Source organism: Parasteatoda tepidariorum, chromosome 10, assembly GCF_043381705.1.
Source record: "Parasteatoda tepidariorum isolate YZ-2023 chromosome 10, CAS_Ptep_4.0, whole genome shotgun sequence".
NCBI lineage: Eukaryota > Metazoa > Arthropoda > Arachnida > Araneae > Theridiidae > Parasteatoda > Parasteatoda tepidariorum.
Window position 1 is genome coordinate 78,608,923 of NC_092213.1, and position 14,332 is coordinate 78,623,254.

Here is a 14,332-nt window from a genome sequence, read left to right on the forward strand (position 1 = left end):
CAACTTCCCGAATGGCAACGCTAGAAAATCGACCAATGATTGCCGCTAAAAATGTCACATGCCAAATCTAGCTGAGGTGACTCAACATATAGAGCTTTTAAAAACAGAAACTGAAATAACCTTAAGCTCGGCAGAAGTGAGTAGTCTATGTCGATAGATCTCTATTTTAGTATTTTGTCGAAGGCGCTTTTTGATTTATTTCACGAATTTATTTGTTTTATTATTATTATTAGTTATTCATTGAAAAATGAGTCTCAGTCGTGCTGTTACGCTTTAAGATTTTATACTATAGCACATTTCTAATAGGTTTAACGAATTACATGTCATTTATTTGAATTCAAATTTATTTCAATGACTTAGTTTTTACTAAAAAGATGTAATTTTTTTTAAAAAAAATTTTGTTATATGGATTTGAATGATTGTTTTGAATTCTTAGAATTTTGTGTATTTGCAATGTACCTAAGTTAGTAGCGAGCGAAGCGAGCTTGATTTGCGAAGCAAACCATATATGATTGCGTAGCAATTTTCGAGGGTTAGCGAGCAGGGGGCGCAGCCCATTGGTAACTATATATTTTCTGAAAATAATAGCTTTTAAAAATAATAGCTATAAATGGTACTTTTCATCAAATTACTTTTGCTATTATATGCAGAATAAGCAGTTTTTTGACAAAACATTAGTTTTTTGCTGGAAAAACTATTTCTAATATATATTTATTTATATATTTAAACTATTTTTCCAGGATACCAATGTATTTATTTTTCATATTTTTAAGAGGGAATCTGGAGATCAATAATTTATCCAACCATGGTGTAGCGAATTCTTGGTGTAGCTGATAGATAGAAAAAATTAACATAACTTAAAATAGTTTGCCTTGATTTTAAAGAAAATCGTAGTTTGAGAGATACCGTGTTGACATTTTAAAATATTTACTTAGTTAAAACATTAATTTACAAAACTATATTTTATTTAAAAATATTTTAATTAAAAGCAAAGACACAATATTTACCTTACAGCATTAAATAAACAGATTGAAAGAGAAATTGTTTAGAATCAAAAATATTCGGATGTCATTAGCAAAGTATATTCAAAACATTTCTCTATCTTCTGGCTATTTAAATATTTATTTTAGTTCTTTCTTTGTAGTTTGATTCTTTTTAGAAAATCCCAGTTCAAAGAAAAAGAACAATCCTCTCACCATCACTGTTATTACTTTGGTAAGATCAAGGTTACTGTCATAAAGATCAATAATTAACAGAAGAACTTTATGAGCTTTAATAAAAGTTTTATATTTTCTTATTTATTTCGGCATCAGCTTACTAGTTTATTGGCTTCTGTCTGCTGTATGACTTTGAGGATGTATAGTCGCCTTAAAGCATGAAATTTTTTTATGGATAATTTCTCCCTCAATTTAAAGATCTTTAAATTTAAATCATTGTATCTATGCTTGATTGTTATTTTTTTATTCGATTGCCTCAAATGCATAATTTATAAAATTGTAAATGAATGAAAGTGATTTTAACTTTGACTACTCAAATATCCTTTAAGACCATAATTCAACTGTAAATGATGTAACTCTCATTAACGTAACTGTTATAAATGTAAAGTGATCAATAAATATGATGTATCTTTTAAGGATATTGTTTGTTTGTTTTTAACGAAAATGACATAAGCATAGGGAAAGGCTGCTACGTTCCTAATCTATCCTCAGAAGGAAAAAAAAATTGATATCCCCACACCCGAATCAAGAAAAATTCCCCTTAAAGCAATAAAATAGTTTCTACCTTAGGTATATATAAATTGCCTTTTGTTTTAATATTTTTTTTTACTCTTAGCATTTACCAATTCTTTAAAAAATGGATAATGCCGTCGATAATTGCGATAATATTTTAATGATATAAGCGATCGTCTTTATCAGAGTAGAAAATTATGAAGAATTATATTTAATATATAAGTTGGTACGTGAATAATTTAAAAGTAGCTGATTTTTGCTTTAAATGATATTTTCAAAGAAACAGACAAGTGTATACACACAGATATACTATATATATGTGAGTGTGTATTTTAACCTATACGCTCTTTATGAACTTATGTATTTAAACAACAAAAAAATAATAGTAAAATAGAGCTATCCTTTCGAAAACAATGCAACAAAAGTGTTATTTTCACGAAAAATTTTCAGAACTAATTAATCCGAGTGAAATTTACTCTCAGATGAAACAATAAATCAGAAGTCGATGCGTTTATAAAAAATGGAGAACATGATTAATAAAAAATAATTATCGTAATTGACTTCTAAATTTTAGCCATAAAAAAGTTATGTATAGTTTTTCTGATACGCATATTTTTAAAGTTCAAATATAAATTTTAATAAAATTTTTTTTGTCATAAAATTTTCTGTTCTATCACAATATTTCTGGGAAAATATCTCGCTTTTGCCCTAAATGTAGTCAAATTACCGATTCATCAATTTTCTGGATATTATTCGAACAGCAATATCTGTGCTCAACTTTAAAGTGAATTTCAGATAATGATTGCTCATTTTTAGTAAATACAGAATAACAATAATATGCTACAAAGAAAGAAAGACGGTAGAAAATGTTTGATAAATTTTAAAATTATTGCAGAGGAAAATATCAAACATAATCAGGACCCGTGCTAAGGATTTCAATTTATTAACCAGTAAATTAGCCCAATATCAAAAGTATTTGCCAATTTTCGAAAGTCTTCGCCAAATAGAGAATCTTAACTATTTTTAATACATATTTTTCTTTCCTGCAAAAAAAAAAAATCTTTCGCCAATAGTTTTGCCAAAACACAATTTTATTCGTCAAATTTACGATTTAATCGCATTTGGATAGGTGGCGAATGCTACAAAATATTCTTGTCTTGAATTGAGAGCTGGGCACTTCGGCATCCATCGTGTATTTTTCTATTTTGAATTGGTACTTTGAGGTTACCGGTCTATGTGGTAGCTGTACAAAATATTCTTATCTCTACAATTATTTTACACTTTTATTTAAGAAATATTTTTTGTGGTAGCTAAATTTCTACGTAGTATAATTCTTGATTTTATCATTTTCCTTAAAATTATAGTGGTTTTAACGATTACAAGAATCATAGAAAATAACATATATATATACAGATAGCAAAAAAAAAATAATAATCCTGTTATGAACATTTTTCTTAATTTTTTGTCGGCTGAAAATATTTGATTTAAAGAACTTTGTTTACTAAACCTAATAAGGAAAAGAATGTAGAACATTTTTTTCCGTTTGTGCTTTACGCCCTTCTAAATAGAAGCATTTCTTTTATCAAAGTAGAAAAAAAGCAGTTAAACATTTGTTTCATTTATAATAATAGAAACATTTATATTTGTATCTGAAACAAAAGGGACATGATTTTTAACGCTTAAGTGGTAGATCGCTGAGATAAATATTCACTTGATCCAAACAAATATGTACTACCATGTTTTTCGATAAACAAACCAATTTTTGCAGCAAGACTTTTAGGGATACACATTAAAAAAATTTCTAATATAAATAACACTTTAAAGTAATTTTTTTTCTTATGTTTCGTGACATGTTTGAACAAATCTTAAATATCACTGATTTCAAAACTGTAATCGGTTTCTCCCTGCAAGTTACAGTTTTTTTATGGAATTCGAAATATATATTTATAATCATGATTTTCCAAAACCACTAGATTGAATACTTAGTATCTCCATTTCTCTGCTACGTAGGGAGTAGTAGAAAGAAAACAATACTACATTTCAGTTTACGATGCGATATTTTCAAAACAGTAGACAAGTGCATAAATATGCATATGAACCTGTAAATTTTTTTATGAAATCATGCATTCAAACAAAAAATAAACTGAAATAAAAATATTACTTAAAAGAAATTGTAGCGTTCCGAATAAAAAAATTCCAAATCCCCTCACCCGAATCAAGTAACATACATCTTAAAGCAGCTAAATAGTTTTGACCTTAGGTATTATTGAGTTGTCTTCCTGCCACCTTCCCTCAAAGACAAATTTATTCTAATATTTGTTTTCATTCTTAGCGTTTACCAATTTTTCAAAAAAAGTATAATGCCGCATTTAAAAAGAACAGATTAAGAGTTGGAGCACCTCTTATCGATCTTCAGCAGACTCTAAAATTATGAAGAATTATGTTTAATATATAAGTTGGTAGTTGAATAATTTAAGAGTAGTGCATTACACATCACACACATATACAGGGTGTCTCAGTTAAGCGTTTCAGAACTTCTAAGAGGGGTAGGGGGCATCCTGACGACTCGAAATTATATAGCAATGTGGGGTCGGAAATGCTTTCCTGAAGCGGTGACGTACACAGAAGCACCATAAAGAAAAGAGACCGTAAGTGAAAAATCGCTATAACAATACATTGAAAAAATTATATGGCCTCCTCGGTCACCCGACCTATCATGTCTTGATTTCTGGAGTCATATGAAAACACTGGTTTATGACACCTCTGCTGATAATGCTGGTTGCAAGAATCGCAGTAGCTGCCTGCGAAATATGCCTGGAGTATTGCAGAATGTTCGAATGTCCATGCGCCGGAGATGTAAGTGTACATTGTAGCCGGTGGTAGAAACTTCGGACACTTATTTTGGCCCATGTACCAGATAATTTTTTCAATATATTATTATAGCGATTTTTCACTTACGGTCTCTTTTTTTTATGGTGCGTCTGTGTACGTCACCGCTTCAGGAAAGCATTTCCGACCCCACATTGCTATATGATTTCGAGTCTACAGGATGCCCCCTACCCCTCTTAGAAGTTCTAAACGCTTAACTGAGACACCCTGTATATATATTAAAGTATAAATATATTTATCCTCTTAGTAAACCCAATATTTTATGGAAATATGTTGGAGAAAATGACATTATTAAAATAGTGGTGGTGCACGAGTTTTTAAACAAAGTAAGCATGTTATTTCGTTGGTTTACTGTAAATTAAGTTTTTAAGTGTGATTATTGCAGATCCAAATTTAATTCTGTACATTAGTAATGTATAAAAGTGAATATTCATGCTTTTATTCACTATGATAAAGTAATAAAATAAGAAAAAGTGCATCTTTTTTGTTAACATTGAGCAATTTTTGCCACGGATATAATAACTGTTATATATATTTTAAGAGATTTCTTTGAGAAATTGCCAAAGCATTTTACGGAATGAAAATAATGTGTGAATCTATCGTGATCACAGTGTTAAACCAAAATAGTTGCCTACACCAAAATAATTCTATTGCAATGACAATTCTTGGGTATTCAACCATGCTTTAGTAAGCTTTGCTTTCAACATAAGATTACGGTTACATATTCTAATAAGATATTGGAACCATGGGTCGAAGAGCTCCCATCATTATAGTGGCGTTCTGAACCATTAGAAATCAGAAGTTTTGAATCAAGAATGAAATATTAATTATATTGAATATATAAACAAAATCCTTCTGGAAAAATGTTCGAGAAAACTGCTGATCTGGGAAATTTGCTGATTTATAATTAGATTAATGTGTGTAATGACCTTTCAAAAAACATAAACTACATATAAAACTCTTTTGTAGAAACCTAACTTTCTTCATGTAACACATAACTAACAAAACTTGCGCTTTTAGAAAAATTTCTGAGCAGAAAGTTTTAAATTTTGAATCATTTGCTTTTAACGAGGACGTAATCTTAACTGCTCGAAAAACTTTTTTCTTTAACATTCATCATTGATGGCTCATTTTCTTAAAAAGTAAAAGTTAAATAAAGCTCATTTATCCTCTACTTACGACATTAACTGAGAAATGGTATGAGTTAAAATAAGCAGGTAGCGAAGAAGAAGAATGGTAGAACAAGTTAATGCTTTTTAAGCGTTTAAATGGCGGGTCAACCCGGAAGTTTTAGCTGCCCAGAATATTTAAAGCGGTAACCAAATAACAATTTAAACATAATGTGTTTTTTTTTTGCTCGTAATATATATAATGTATTTAATTTAAATTAAACGTAACATGCTTTTTAAAAGTTTACACTTTAAAAAATGGATGCTCAAATATTACTAAACTTTCTTCGTTTTTGACGAAACCGCTCCGATGAAAATTTTTATCAAAATAAAAAATATTCCGTTGTTCCATTTTTACAAAAAAAAGAGTATTGTTTTATGCATTAAACTTTTCTAATAATCATAACGTGGGTGCCATAAAGGTGGTACAGCTTAACAAATAGAACCGAGAAATAATTTACACCCATGCGTGGAGCGGTATTCGAACCCCGGAACTTCCTGGTACGAGGCAGACCAGTATGCTTAATTCATCACTTTATTTTCGATTGTCTAATTATTATTCTAGTTTCGTCACTCTAGATAAATGCTGAAAAACTGTTGTTTGTTGAGAAATCAGCAATGCAAGCATTTATTAAAATAATTCGAAAATATCATGCGAAAGAAACTTGCTCTCTGCTTTTGTCTTTCATATTTGGTAACTACAATGCTTAATAACTTCAGGTAACGTAAATAACGAACTTCTTTTTATTCATATTAAAAACATAATAAATCTTTGACTAGCGCTGTTGCGTCCAAGCCGTAGCTGCAACCTTCTTACAACTGCAGAACTTCCGCAGTTACAGAAAATTTCAGAATTATGTCTGAATTAAGAGTGTTTTGTCCTCCTCGACACATAAATAATTTCAACAATTATATAAAAGGCCATAGAGATCAACAGGCATGTTCTTAAAACCTGACAAATGTTTTATAAGATTTATTTGTTTTAAAGATATCAATTTCGATTCAGTAAAAAAATACTTTGCTGCAGTTTTAAATGCTGGAACGCATTTTGCGGACTTCAATTTTCGATCGTTCGTTCCTTGTAGATAAACTGTGCGTCCGAGGCCTTACGGCACTTTCGGACTTTAATTTTATCTTTAACCCCTTTGGGGACGGGTGATTCATAAAAGCATTCGTACAAAATCAGAACGTAAATAAATAAAAAACGGTAGCTTAAATGTGGCGAATTCTTTGGCTGATAGATAAAAAAAAAACATAGCTTGATATACATAGTTTGACATGATTTTAAAGAAAATCGTAGTTTGCGAGAGATACGTAGTTGATATTTTAAAATGTTAAGTAAAATGCTAAGTTAATTTTAAATGCTAAGTTAAAACATTAATTTACGAAGCTGAATTTTATTTAAAAATATTATGATGAAGAGCAAACACACAATATTTATTTTACAGCATTACATAAACAGATTGAAAGAGAAATTGTTTAGAATCAAAAATATTCTGATGTTATTAGCAAAGTATTGAAAACATTTCTCTATCTTCTGGCTATTTAAATATTTAGTTTAGTTCCTTCTTTGTAGTTTGGTTCTTTTAAGAAAATCCCATTTCAAAGAAAAAGAACTATCCTCTCACCATCACTGTTATTACTTTGGTAAGATCAAGGTTTACTGTCATAAAGATCAATAATTAACAAAAGAACTTTATAAGCTTATTAAAAGTTTTATATTTTCTTATTTATTTCGGCATCAGCTTACTAGTTTATTGGCTTCAGTCTGTTGTATGATTTTGAGGATGTATAGTCGCCTTAAAGCATGAAATTTTTTATGGATAATTTCTTCCTCAATTTAAAGATCTTTAAATTTAAATCATTGTATCTATGCTTGATTGTTATTTTTTTATTCAATTGCCTCAAATGCATAATTTATAAAATTGTAAATGAATGAAAGTGATTTTAACTTTGACTACTCAAATATCCTTTAAGACCATAATGCAACTGTAAATTATGCAACTCTCATTAATGTAACTGTTATAAATGTAAAGTGATCAATAAATATGATGTATCTTTTAAGGATATTGTTTGTTTGTTTTTATCCAAAATGACATACGCATAGGGAAAGGCTGCTTCGTTACCAGGCAAAAAATTTTTCAATTACACAATATGACGCTGTTGATATTGAAAATATATTGACCTTCTTTGGAGAAAAGTGTGTTACTAATTAGTTACGTGCCACTGCCCTGTATACCCTACAATGATTTTTTTAAAAGGTCCAGTACCATTGCCCGGTACTCCGAATCAAGAATAATTCACCTTAAAGCAATAAAATAGTTTCTACCTTAGGTATAAATAGGTTGCGTTTTGTTCTAATTTTTTTTTTTTTACTCTAAGCATTTACCAATTTTTTATAAACATGGATAATGCTGCCAATAATTCTATCGAAAATCAACAAAAGAAATTTCATTTTATGCAGATTAGAAAATAATGAAGAATTATATTTTATATGTAAGTTGGTAGTTGAATAATTTAAAAGTAGCGCATTTTTGCCTTAAATGATATTATCAAAGAGACAGACAAGTGTATACACGCAGATATATTATTTATTGTGTGTGTGTATTTTAACTTAGAAGTTCTTTATGAACTTATAAGTTAACAAAAAAAATAATAAATTTGTTTATAAAAAATATAAACAAAAAAAATAATATTAAAATAGAGCTATCCTTTCGAAAAAAAATCTGTAGCTTTCGGGACAAAACTAATTTTATATATGATTTAGATATGATCAAGCACTTGCATCAATGCAACAAAAGTGTTATTTTCAAGAAAAAATTTCAGAACCAATTAATCCGAGTGAAATTTACTCTCAGATGAAACAATAAATCAGAAGTCGATGCGTTTATAAAAAATGGAGAAAATGACTAATAAAAAATAGTTATCGTAATTAACTTCTGAATTTTGTGTTTTAATTTTAGCCATAAAAAAGTTATGTACAGTTTTTCTGATACGCACATTTTTAAATTTTTTAAACAAATTTTTTTCTCATAAAATTTTCTGTTCTATCACATTATTTCTGGGAAAATATCTCGCTTTAGCCCTAAATNAGAAAATCCCAGTTCAAAGAAAAAGAACAATCCTCTCACCATCAGCGTTATTACTTTGGTAAGATCAAGGTTTACTGTCATAAAGATCAATAATTAACAAAAGAACTTTATAAGCTTATTAAAAGTTTTATATTTTCTTATTTATTTCGGCATCAGCTTACTAGTTTATTGACTTCAGTCTGTTGTATGATTTTGAGGATGTATAGTCGCCTTAAAGCGTGAATTTTTTTATGGATAATTTCTTCCTCAATTTAAAGATCTTTAAATTTAAATCATTGTATCTATGCTTGATTGTTATTTTTTTATTCGATTGCCTCAAATGCATAATTTTTAAAATTGCAAATAAATGAAAGTGATTTTAACTTTGACTACTCAAATATCCTTTAAGACCATAATGCAACTGTAAATGATGTAACTCTCATTAATGTAACTGTTATAAAAGTAAAGTGATCAATAAATATGATGTATCTTTTAAGGATATTGTTTGTTTGTTTTTATCCAAAATGACATACGCATAGGGAAAGGCTGCTTCGTTACCAGGCAAAACATTTTTCAATTACACAATATGACGCTGTTGATATTCAAAACATATTTACCTTCTTTGGAGAAAAGTGTGTTACTAATTAGTTACGTGCCACTGTCCTGTATACCCTTCATTGATGTTTTTAAAAGGATCAGTGCCATTGCCCAGTACTCCGAACACTGATGTTTCTCCTAATATATCCCCTCACCCGAATAATTCACCTTAAAGCAATGAAATAGTTTCTACCTTAGGTATAAATAAGTTGCGTTTTGTTCTAATTTTTTTTCTCTTAGCATTTACCAATTTTTTAAAAACAAGGAAAAAGCCGCCAGTAATTTTGATTGTGTCAAAGTAATTGTTATTTTTCTTATTGCAGATTAGAAAATAATGAAGAATTATATTTAATATGTAAGTTGGTAGTTGAATAATTTAAAAGTAGCGCATTTTTGCCTAAAATGATATTATCAAAGAGACAGACAAGTGTATACACGCAGATATATTATTTATTGTGTTTGTGTATTTTAACTAATAAGTTCTTTATGAACTTATGTATATAAACAAAAAAAATAATAATAAAATAGAGTTATCCTTTCGAAAAAAAATCTGTAGCTTTCGGGACAAAACTAATTTTATATATGATTTAGATATAATCAAGCATGAATGCAACAAAAGTGTTATTTTCAAGAAAAAATTTCAAAACCAATTAATCCTAGTGAAATTTACTCTTAGGTGAATCAATAAATCAGAAGTCAATGCGTTTATAAGAAATGGAGAAAATGACTAATAAAAAATAGTTATCGTAATTGACTTTTGAATTTTGTGTTCTAATTTTAGCCATAAAAAAAGTTATGTATAGTTTTTCTGATACGCACATTTTTAAATTTTTTAAACAATTTTTTTTCTCATAAAATTTTCTGTTCTATCACATTATTTCTGGGAAAATATCTCGCTTTAGCCCTAAATGTAGTCAAATTACCGATTTATCAATTTTCTGGATATTATTCGAACAGGAATATCTGTGTTCAACTTTAAAGTGTATTTCAGATAATGATTGAATCACAAAAAAAAAAAAAAGANCTAAATTTCTACGTAGTATTAATTCTTGATTTTATCATTTTCCTTAAAATTATAGTGGTTTTAACGACCACAAGAATCATAGAAAATAACATATATACGAGTATATACAGATAGCAAAAAAATAATAATAATCTTGTTATGAACATTTTTCTTAATTTTTTGTCGGCTGAAAATATTTGATTTAAAGAACTTTGTTTACTAAACCTAATAAGGAAAAGAATGTAGAATATTTTTTTTCCGTTTGTGCTTTACGCCCTTTTAAATAGAAGCATTTCTTTTATCAAAGTAGAAAAAAAGCAGTTAAACATTTGTTTGATTTAAAATAATAGAAAAATTTATATTTGTATCTGAAACAAAAGGGCCATGATTATTAACGCGTAATTGGTAGGTCACTGAGATAAATATTCACTTGATCTAAACAAATATGTACTACCATGTTTTCGATATACAAACCAATTTTCGTAGCAAGACTTTAAGGGATAAGGGAATTTCTAATATAAATAACACTTTAAAGTAATTTTTTTTCTTATGTTTCGTGACATGTTTGAACAAATCTTAAATATCACTGATTTCAAAACTGTAATCAGTTTCTCCCTACAAGTTACAGTTTTTTTTATGGAATTCAAAATATATATTTATAATCATGATTTTCAGAAACCACTCGATAGAATACTTAGTATCTCCACTTCTCTGCTACGTAGGGAGTAGTAGAAAGAAAACAATAATACATTTCAGTTTACGATGCGATATTTTAAAAACAGTAGACAAGTGCATAAATATGTATATGAGCCTATACATTTTTTTATAAATTCGTGCATTCAAACAAAAAATAAACTTAAATAAAAATATTATTTAACCCTTTCAATACGGCGAAAAATCAGTCCAAGTGCGCCCCATTTCCGGGATCAGTAATTTCTCCTCCAAACGATTATTAGATGAAAAATAACTATTATGCCTAAAAGGTTAAAGGTCTTGGCGACGCATAAACGTCCCCATATCAGCGCACCATCGATAAGAATGATTTCATAAGCTTCAGTGATGGAACAGCATATGTCCCGCCGCAAGCCCAAAGCATCTAAAACCCGGGACAGGGTATGTCCCGGCCGGAATTCTAGAGTCAATAACTCATTTTTTTTGACATTTTACTTAAAATTTTGATGATTATTTTAGGCAACGTTTTTTTTTTTTTTTACTAACATTTTCATGTACATTTGCGTCAACATTTTTATTTACAAACACTTTTCGAAATTAACAGTTATAAAATAAGAACGATAAAAAATTGAAAGTAGTGGAGGAACAGCAGTATCTAAAGAGTGGGTTTCTTGAGAGTGTGGTAGGGCTGGAAACAGTTCCTGCACAGTGCTACGTTGCAAGAAGTGCACACTATTTTCGAGCGTGCACTCTATTTTCGAGCGTGCCTCTTTATTCATTCGTGCGCATCATGCACATCTTCTGCGCGTTTATTCCCTCAATTGGGAAATGGTTTCTAACATTGAAAGTCACGCTGTTGATGATGATATAGTTTTAAAGGAAGAGGGCCTTTGCTTATTGACTTCCTTGCTCGCATTTTCAAATGTTTTTTCTTTCCATTTCTATTCTTTCGTTCGTACATTGGGGAATGTAAATGAATAAGCTTTATGCAAATGAATGAGCTCAACTTCATCATCAAACAAATCACTGTGATTGGGGGAAACGATTTAATTGTCGGTCTTCGTTTCAGTGTTTTCAGTTTCAAAAGACTCACTAATATAAGCGAGCTGTCTCAACTTGTTATCAAGGTTAATTCTCTTTCGACTCTTCATCGACGATCAGTAATTTGTAAGGTTCCTGCCCGCGTTAGCGGGCACCAGACCTCTTAATCTATATTATGCCCTAGGGCGACTGGTACTAATGGCATAGGGAAGAAAGATAAATGGAGGAGTTCAAAGCAGTTGGCGGCTCGAAATATCTGCATGGGCAGCTCAAATCATGAAATCGTACATTAAAATTAAAAGATATGAATAGTTGAAATAACAGTAATAATGAATTTAAAATATATACAGATAAGTTATGTACAAGTCTTAAAATTGAAAAGAAATCTATACATTATTTACAATTTGTAAGCCTACGACGACCCGGCTGTCCCGGTAATCCACCGCTCGTGCCGGGTTCCTCATCGTTCTAATGTTGCTAGACCTACAACTTGCCCAGATTAGACCCTACAAATAAGCCTTCGAATTACTTAGAAATAGTGGTGACTAAAAACCTAATAAATTGGATTTGTTAAAACAAAAATCACAATTAATTAACTACCACTCGAAAATATTTCTTCGCTGTCCGGAGCAAGTTGTCGCTTACTCGATTAAATCGGGAACGATTGAAATGAGAAATTTATTGACTCAGAACGATGAGAGGGCCTTAAAATCGGTTGGGAGAACTAAGTGGGCGTTATTTTCTGTCCTAGATATTTTTCAGTAACTGGGAAATATGTTGTCCCAGCCGTAATATCAGAAATTTACCAAAATGGGACAGCAGACGTCCCGTCTGGTGCGAAAAATTGTAGCTTTCAGATTAAAAAAAACAAATCCCCTCACCCGATTCAAGCAAAATTCATCTTCAAGCGGCTAAATAGTTTTGACCTTAGGTATTATTGAGTTGTCTTTTTGTCACCTCCCTTCTAAGACAATTTTGTTCTAATATTTGTATCTATTATTAGCATTTACCAATTTTTAAAAAAGTAGAATGCTGCATTTAAAATTTAAAACCAAGAATTGGATCACTGCTAACAGCGGCAGATTCTGAAATTATCAAGAATTATGTTTAATATATAAATTGGTAGTTAAATAATATAAGAGTAGTGCATTACACATCACATATATATATATATATATTAAAGTATAAATATATTTAATTACTAACCCAATATTTTATAGAAATATGTTGGGGAAAATGACATTATTAAAATAGTGGTGGTACACGAGTTTTTAAACTAAGTAAGCATTTTATTTCGTTGGTTTACTGTAAGTTCGGTTTTTAAGCGTGATTATTACAGATCCAAATTTAAGTCTGTACATCACTAATATATAAAGTTGAATATTCATGCTTTTATTCACTATGATAAAGTAATAAAATAAGAAAAAGTGCATATTTTTTGTTAACATTGAGCAATTTTCGCCACGGTTATAATAACTGTTTTATGTTTTTAAAGAGATTTCTTTCAGATATTGCCAAAGCATTTTACGGGATGAAAATAATGTATGAATCTATCGTGATCACAGTGTTAATCCAAAATATTTGACATCACCAAAATAATTTAGTTACAATGACAATTCTAGGGGATTCAACCATGCTTTAGTAAGCTTTACTTTCAACATAAGATTACGGTTATAAATTCTAATAAGATATTGGAACCATGGGTCGAAGTAAGAATTTAAAAGTTTGCACTTTAAAAAAATGGATTCTCAAATATTACTACACTTTCTTCGTTTTTGACGAAACCGTTTCCTGATATATTGTTCCGATGAAAAATTTTGTCAAAACTAAAAATATTTCGTTCTTCCATTTTTTGCAAAAACGGGAGTATTGTTTTATGCATTAAACGTTTCTAATAATCACAACGTGGATACCATAAAGGTGGTACAGCTTAACAAATAGAACCGCGAAATAATTTACACCCATGCGAGGAGCGGTATTCGAACCCCGGAACTTCCTGGTACAAGGCAGACCAGTATGCTAATTCATAACTTTATTTTCGATTGTCTAATTATTATTCTAGTTTAGTCATCCTGGATAATTACTGAAAAACTGTTGTTTTTTTAGAAATCAGCAATGCAAATATTAATTAAAATAGTTCGAAAATCTCATGCGAAAGAA